Source organism: Neopelma chrysocephalum, unplaced genomic scaffold (assembly GCF_003984885.1).
Source record: "Neopelma chrysocephalum unplaced genomic scaffold, ASM398488v2 Primary Assembly neopelma1_105, whole genome shotgun sequence".
NCBI classification, from domain to species: Eukaryota; Metazoa; Chordata; class Aves; order Passeriformes; family Pipridae; genus Neopelma; species Neopelma chrysocephalum.
Genome location: NW_020897769.1, coordinates 588,915 through 597,399, shown reverse-complemented (window position 1 = coordinate 597,399; position 8,485 = coordinate 588,915).

Genomic DNA, 8,485 nt, shown 5'->3' with positions numbered 1-8,485 from the left:
GGGCACCCATCATCTGACACGGGCACCCATCATCTGACACGGGCACCCACGGGCTGCAGGAGTAGGGACAGACACGCTGCTGCTCTTCCTGCTCTGTCCATCCCTGATCATGGGGCAACATGGAAATGGACAGAGTCCAGAAAGAGTGCAGAGGGATGGGGGCCCAGCACACGTGGTGCCACATCCCATCTTATAGCTTGTGCAATGACATGGAAAAGGGACTGGACTTGGGACAGACAGATGTCTGAGCCCTGTCTGAGCCCTTGTTCTGTGGGGGGGACAGGAACATGCACGAGGCCTTGAAAGGGAGAATGGGGTGATCTCAGTGCTGGTGAGAGCACATGGTCCTGCTGTTGGGGTACCAGGGATGATAAATCCAGAGTGCTCAGTGGATTGGGTTAGAGACACCAGCACAGGGCACACTGGCCATGTGCCAGCACGGAGCAGCCCTGTGCAGGGAGAGGCTCATGTGGAGGAAGAGGAGGGTGTTGGCTGAGCCATGCAGGGGTTCACCAGCACCTCTCCACAACCCAGGACCAGCAGCCACTGCTGAGGCTTCAGAGGGACCTGTGCTCCATGGGAGGATCCCGCTGGGATGTGCCCTTTGTCCCGCCAGGCCCATCAGCTCCACACCTCTGCTCATCTGCCTTGCTAAAACCTCATTATGTTCATCATAACAAGCCTTGACCCTGAGGACTGTCACTTTGATTGCACAGGTTCTTCCTCCAGTCGCTTTAATGACTCTGATTGTGGAGAGAAAGTCTGGAGGAGGGGCAGAGCTGCTCCCACAGGCGCTGGAATTGTCCACCCCTGGCATGGACATGGACCTTCAGGGATGGATGCATGTCCCCACCCAGGATAGATCATAGAGTCACAGAGTTATTTGGGTTGGAAGGGACACTAAAGTTCCTCTAGTTTTAACTCTCTGCCATGGGCAGGGATACCTTCCACTAGCCCAGGTTGCTCCAAGTCCCATCCAACCTGGCATGGGGCAGCCACAGCTGCTCTGGGCAACCTGTGCCACCCTCACAGGGAACAATTTCCTCCCTATATCAAATCCACAACAACCCTCTTTAATTTAAAACCACCGTCTTGCTGTGTCACAATGGACCCTGCCAAAAAGTTTGTCCCCAGAGACTCACATCCTCACCCAGGCCAGGGCTTCCTGGAGCACTCCCTATGGGATTGTTGCTCATCACAGCCCATGAAGATCCTCGGGATGTGACCCCCACTTCCTGGGCCAGGGGTCCCTGCACCATCTCACCCCGGCTCTCACGGGCTCAGCCTCCAGGCCAGACACAGCCAGGTCTGTGTGGGACCGTGAACCCTCCGAGCTGCTGCCCCCTGCCAGTGGCACTTCATGGCCCGTTGGGCAGACAGGTGTTTGCCCTCCTACTCTGGCAGTGACTGTCCAGCTGTGTCCCCCCACCACCCTTCCAGCTGTGGCACTGCAGGGATTGTCCGGCTGTGTCCCCACACTGGCTGTGTCCCCGCACCACCTGTCCCACTGTGTCACCCCCCCGTCCGGCTGTGACCGGGCTCCGGCTGTCCAGCTGTGGCACTGGGACCCTGCTCACCACGAGGTGGCACCAGGACTGCGCCGTGGAGCCGCACAGCCCCCTGTCCCGTGTCCCGCTGTCCTGTCCCCTGTCCCTGCCCAACCCGCAGCTCCGGCACCAGCAAAGCCGGGTGGTCCCACAACCATCCCGTCCCTCGTGCTGAGCCCTGGCACGCTTATGGCATGAATGCTCTGAGGCTGCCCGTGTCCAGCATCACCCTTTGGTTCCCCCTTCTCAGAGGACCCCAGGAGAGGGTGAAGGGGGGTCCCCAGCAGAGGCAGGACAGGGACAGGAGGGAGGGGAGACAGGGTGACCCCAAAGCTGCTGTGATTGCTATGGCAGTTTCCCAAGGATGTGATGCATCCTTGTGCACCCAAGTGCAGTGGGGTCGGTCAGGCAGCACTTTGCTGCCATCCTGCTTGTTAATGACACATGCTAATGATGCTCCGTCCTCCCTGCCCGGTCCCTGCCCAGGCCCGGGGGGGGCTGCACCCCTTACCATGCGGCTGCACCCCACTCCCATGGGGTCCTCATGGTGAGGGGGGTCCCCGTCCTCTTATTCCCATCATCTGAGCTCCACTTTGCAATGCCATCATCCCTGGTGCCACCCCCAGTGTCATTCCCAGCGCCACCATTCCCAAAGCCACACCCAAGGGACGGGGGCCGCAGTTGTCCCGTCCCCGTGGGCACAGTGGCTGCACATCCCTCCTCCTCCCCCAGCACGGGGCTGGGGTGTCACCAGCCGTCCCTGGGGACCCCCGGGGCCGCGTGCCGCCCCGGGCCAGCGTCAACAGGACGAAGCTCCTCGGCGCGTCCGGTGGGGCCCGTCCCTCCCGCGGGAGGTTTCCTCGAAGACGAGCCAGAGGAAGGCTTCGGGGGGACATCCTCCCTTTGTGGGCTATTGTTGGCCTTCCGTCACCTGCAGAGGCCGCGGGGTGACTCAGGCCGGGGTGACGCGCCCGGCAAACAGGACGCGGGGCGGGAGGGTGTGCGGGCGCAGGAATGCGGAAGCCGGCGGTGGCACCGGGATGCTGCCAGGATCCCCGAGGATCCCCTGGCAGGCAGGGTCTGCCTGGCGGTGCCTGCCCGGGAGGTGGGCTGGGGGGAGTCCCCGCTGCGCCCCAGAGCCCAGCAACTGGACTGCAGGGATGGGGTTCCAGGTCCCGGCCCCCCTGAGGGAACACCCCACTTTGGGGGTGCACAGCGCTGGAGGGGAGTGGTGACCCCACACTGTGCATGCAGCAGGGGCTGCAGGAGACCCTGGCAAGGAGAATTTGGCTGGGGGGTGGGAGGTGCAGCCAATAGGGCTGGAAGTAGCGCAGGAATGTCCCCCTCCTGCAGTACCTACAGATGTATGTGAGGCTGTAACATGGTACCCACACACCCAGTACAGCTCCTCCTCACCCCCCCGCCCCACAGCCCCTCTTACAGCCCCCCCAGCCCATCCTCACAGCCAAATACACAGTCACCATGTCCAGCTGCTCCTACAGCCCCTCCATACACCCCTCTCTGTCCCTACACCCTGCTCTCAGGGGCTGTCCTGGCGTGCAGTTGTATTTGTCACCCACCTTTTGGAGGGGTGATGTCACCCACCCTGTGAGGAACTGACCCTGACCCCCAAAGCCTCTGCATCCCCCCCTCCTCAGCTGGGCAGGGAGGGAAAATACAGGGAAAGGGTCGAGATAAGGACCAGGACGTCACTCACTACATACTGGCACAGGCAAAAAAGACCCTGTTTGGGGAAATTAATTGAATTTCATAAAATCACAGAATCACAGAATGGTTTGGATTGGAAGGAACCATAAAGATCATCCACTTCCACCCCCTGCCATGGACAGGGACACCTTCTATTATCTCAGGTTGCTCCAAGCCCTGTCCAACCTGGCCTTGGACACTTCCAGGGATGGGGGAGCCACAGCTTCTAAGGGCAACCTGTGCCTCACCAACCTCACAGAGAAGAATTTCTCTCAAATATCTGATCTAATTCTCCCTTTTTATTTATTTATCACTAATCAAATCAGAGTAGCATAATGAGAAATAAAACCAGGCCTTAAACCCCTTCCCCTCACCCTTCCCTTCCTCTTGGGCTCAAATTCACTCCTGATTTCTCTTTCTCCTCCCACCCCTGGAATAGGGGCTGGGGCAGTTTGTCACATGCTGACCCCTCTGTGGGCACCACCTGGCTGGGGGGTGCAGAGGGGCAGGGGTGGGGGGAGTCTGTGGGCATGGAGGAGCCAGGACAGCCCCCTGCCCCCTTGGGTGACATGGGAAGGGGTGGGTTGGGAGGGGGGCTTGAGCCAGGTGAGGTAGAGGGTCCCAGGGTCTGAGGGCCAGGCTGGGAGGGGGGTCCCAGGGATGGGAAAGGAGGGGAGATCCTGGATCCAGGCTGTGCAGGAGTCCTGGGCCAGGCTGGCAGCAGTGTTGGGGTCTGGGGGACAGGCTGGAGGGGGTGCCCCAGAGCCAGTCTGGATGGGGGGTTCTGGGCCATTCTGGGTGTGTGGGTCCCAAAGTCAGCCTGGGTAGGGTGACCTGGGGCAGGCTGGGTGTGGGGGTCCCAGATCCAGCCTGGATTGGGGGTTCTGGGCCATTCTGGGTGGGGGGGTCCCAAAGTCAGCCTAGGTGGGCTATTCTGGGTGCAGAGGTGCAGATTCAACCTGGGTGGGGGTCCTGGCCCATTCTGGGTTCAGAGGTCCCAGAGCCCACCTGGATGGGGGGTCCTGGGCCAGGCTGGGTGCAGATCCGAAATCCAGACTGAGTGGGGGTCCCCGGACAAGCTGGGGGGTTCTCAGAGCACTTGGCACGGGATGAGGGGGCTGTGGGTGGGGGATCCCGGAGAGGGTGTGCCGGGGGGGGATCAGGCCGGGGGGGAACCCCGGGGAGGTTGTCCCGGCGGCGGAGCGGGGCGGGGCGGGGGGCGGACACCCCCCCGGGGGCCCGAGGCCAGATGACGGGCGGCGGCGGGGCCGGGCCGGGCTCTCACCGCCTACAAATGCGGCTCCCCCGGCGGCCGCCCCCGTCGCCCCCCGCCGCCCCCCCGCCATGACCGCGCCGCGCCGGCTCCTGGCCCTGCTCCTGCTCCTGCTGCTGGTGCTGGGACTCGTCCTGGCCGCCCCTGGTGAGAGCGGGACTCCCGCTGGGACCCCCGGGCAGGCAGCGGGGGATGGAGGGAGGGATGGAGGAGGGAGGGGACCGCGGGGACCGCGCCGGGGTGGCCGCGGGCTTCGGGGTGCGGGGGGACGCGGAGGGACCGGCAGCCGGGCCCGTGCCGTCGGGATCCGCTGCCGCCGGGCTGGGGAGGACAAAGCGCTTTTCATGGAGCCGAAAACACTTCGGTTCCCCGTGCAGAGCGGGAGTTGGAGCGTCCAGAGCCGCGGCACAGCCCCGGGCATCGCCGGGTCCCCCCGCAGCACCCACGCGGGGACCCGGCCCCAACCTCGGCTGCCACCCGGCCCCCGCGGGGGTGTGGGACTGGCGATGCTGGAACTGGAGCTGGGACCGCATCCGGGACCGGAGCATCCCGGCTAGGCGCCCCAGGGGAGCGGGACCGGTGCTGGACCGGTAGTGGGACCAGAGCATCCTGGTCAGGCGCTCCCGGGCCCCGGGGGAGCGGGACCAGTGCTGAGACTGGAGCTGGGACCAGAGCATCACCACCAGGCACCCCGGGGATGCGGGGGAGTGACTCGGGGCGAGAGGCTGAGGGTCTTGGTGGCCTCGGCAGAGAGGGGAGCACGGTGTGTGGCCATGGGGAGCGCTGGGGCCGAAAGCAGAGACTGGGCAGCCCCAGTCCCCACGGTGAGGCCGGTGGCCATGGCCACACGAGGTGGCCATGCTGGGCACAGGTGGCCGGGCCACCACACCACAGGAAGCTCTCGGCGGCGATGGCTCCTGTTGGGGACAATCCAGGAAACCGGCCGGCCCGGGGCCAGGCAGCTCCCATGGCACCGTTGTCCCTGTCCCGCGTGGGGGGACACCCAGCTAACGCTGTTCCTGCCGTCCCCAGGGCAGGTGTGTGAGGCGCCGGACGGGAAGAATGCGAAGAGGGGCCTCGTCCGAAGAGTGGTGCGGCCGCGGGGGGCACGGCGCGGGCCCGGGCAGCGCCCAGCGGGCTGGCGGAAATACCGGCGGCCCCGGCCCCGGCTCTCCCACAAGGGCCCCATGCCCTTCTGAGCCAGGTGAGATGCAGGGGGGCACGGGGGACACGGGGAGACGTGTGATAGTGCCAGGGGGGAACTCGGATATACCTGGGTTTGCTCTCGTTGCAGGGGTGCCAGCAGCCTTCCATGGACACGGCTCCCATCGCCTGCGCCGTGTCCTCGCCCGCTCCGCTCATCCTCCGGCCCCGAGCGTGCGGTCCCACCTGTGAGCCCTCGGCTGGCATCACCTCCTTCCTGCGTTGTCCTCGGTGGCCTCGGCGCCGTGTCTGGCACCGTGGGTGCCTCCTGCCCCTCACCGCCGCCTCCCGGTGCTGTCCGGGAGCAGGTTGCCTGCAGAGGGGCCGGGGCTGCCTGTCCCGGTGGGCACAGGGCGGGCTGCCCTGGGCAAAGGCTCGCCGGGACCACGGGCTTTGCGCAAAGCACTTTGTCAGGCGGAGCAGCTTCTCCGCAGGGGTCTCTGAGCTCCCTCGGGGCCCTGCCCCAGCCCTGCCCATCACCCCCACGCCAGGGAGAGCACACAGCTTGTCCTGGATCTATTTATTCCCGTGGTGCTCACCTGGGTGAGCTGCCCTCCCCTGTGAGCATGGGGTCCTTTTCCCGCTGGCAGACCCACGTCCTGGGGACCCCCGAGGTGTGGGGTGCCCACCCAGGGCACAGTGTGGGGCTCTGGGCCCCTGTGCCTGCTCCACGCCAGGAGCAGGGTGGCACTGGGGTATCTGTCAAGCACTGCCATGCACCAAAGGAGGGGCTCTGGCTCTGAGCTGGGCCCTGTTGATTGTCTCCCATGTCTGTAAAGATTTATTCCGTGTAAATACATCTTTATAATAAAGAGTTATGATGACAGTAAATGCTGATTTCTGGAGGGGTAGTCAGGGGTCACTTGCCTGCTGCTGGGCAGGGATCCCAGGACCCTCTGGTCCCTCCTGGAGCTGCCTGGTGCTGGCAGTCATGGCTTGCACCATGGCAGCCCCTTTCACAGCCCGGTGCTGGCAGAGGAGGTGCTCAAGAAGGAGAGAAACCAGCTGCTGAGCCTGTGGAACTGGGGAGGAGGGTGTGAAAACATGGGTCAGAGGGCCTGGGAGATGGAGGAGGGGATGCTGGAAGGGCCCAGGGATGTTGGTCCCAGCTGGACAGCGAGGGTAGAGGGGCTGGGGGACCCTCAGGCCACAGAGCAAAGACTGGCTGCAAGTGCTGCCCTGAGCCTTCAGCCCATTCTGGGGTTTATTTTTGGGAGGAGGGTTTGGGCCTGGCCTGTCCCTGGTGGGAGAAGGAAGAGGCCAGTGAGATGTGCAGGAAGCCAGAGGAGGCTGCTGGAGCTGTCTCTGCCACTGCTCAGCACCTTGCTGGGGTTCTCCAGCCCCGGTGTAGGACAGACAGCCACCCCAGTGCCAGGAGGTGGTGGCACAGTCCTGGACATGGCTCTCACTGGTTCCATCTGACTCGGCTGCTGTCAGTGGAGCAGCCCCAGTGGGTGCTGGGTGCTCCCTTTGCCCCAGCCTGACCTCACTGGCCCCGGGCAGCTGCTCCACAGCCCTGCACACAGGGGCAGCTGTGGGTGCTGGGTACCCGGCATCCCTGTCTCTGGTGCCCCTGTCATCCCTCTCCTCCGTGTCCCTATCCTAACATCCCTGTCACGGGTATCCCCCTCCTGGCATCCCATTCCTTGGTGCTCCCACCCCATGGGGCTGTGTTCGAGCAGGACCCATGTGGGAGGGGCAGTGGGCAGGCTCAGGGGACTGAGGGTCCTTGTAGGACCCTGCAGGCAGGGAGGAGGGGCTGGGCGGGCCCTGCAAGGGGATGGGACCCCACGGGACAGGACTCCCCCAGCCCCAGCCGGGACCCTCCAAGTGAGGCTCACGCAGGGATTCCAAACCCCACGCTGTTGGCAGGGGGCTGCCCACGAGGGACGTCCCGGGCGCGGGGCTGTGGGCAGGGGCGTGTGGCCACGGGGAGTAGGCAGGGGGACATGAGCGGGGGTCGGCAGTGCCGGCGGGGAGGGGGTTAAGGGGCCGCGGAGGAGCGGAAAGGCTGCAGCTGCGGGCTGGGAGCGGGGCCTGGGGAAGCGTCCGGGCCCAGCTGGCCTCCATTAGCTCATCCGCTGGGACCGGGAGGGATGTGCTGCCCGGCCACACGCCAGCACGCTCCCGCCACGCCGCCACCCACCCACGCCCGCCCGCGAACCACCGCCGCCACGTGAGCCACCGACACCCCGCCGGCCACCACCCCGCGACCCCCGAGAGCCACCCCCGCCCTGCTTCGTGGCCACTCCGCCCGGCCACCGCTGCCCCCCCAGCCTCTGCCACCCCGTGAGCCACTGCCACCTCATGAGCCATCACTGCCACCCCACTTCACCGCTGCTGGCCACCCCAGGAGGCACCACCATCCCACTTTGCCACCACCAGCTGCCCCACGAGCCCCCAGGAGCCACCCTTGGTGCCCTCGAGGTGGTCTGGGTGGGCGGGCAAGGGTTGCCTGCTCACTGCCCAGTCCAATCCAGACCCTCACGCCCTGTTTTCCAGCCCCCTCCTGGTGGCAGCATTGGCACTGGAGCTGCAGTGGGGCAGGATGTGGTACCCTCGCCACAGCCCCCCCAGCTGACCCCAGCTCCAGCTCTGGGGTGCTGGGGGGTATCATTCCTCCACCGCCAACCTGTGGTGCTGCTGCTACTGGTTTGAACTCGGAGGGCTCTTCTCCTTCACCTCAAACCAACCCCAGCACCTGCAGTTTGCCCCCACAGATGGCACCTTGCCCAAGAGCTCCTGCTGGGTCCCT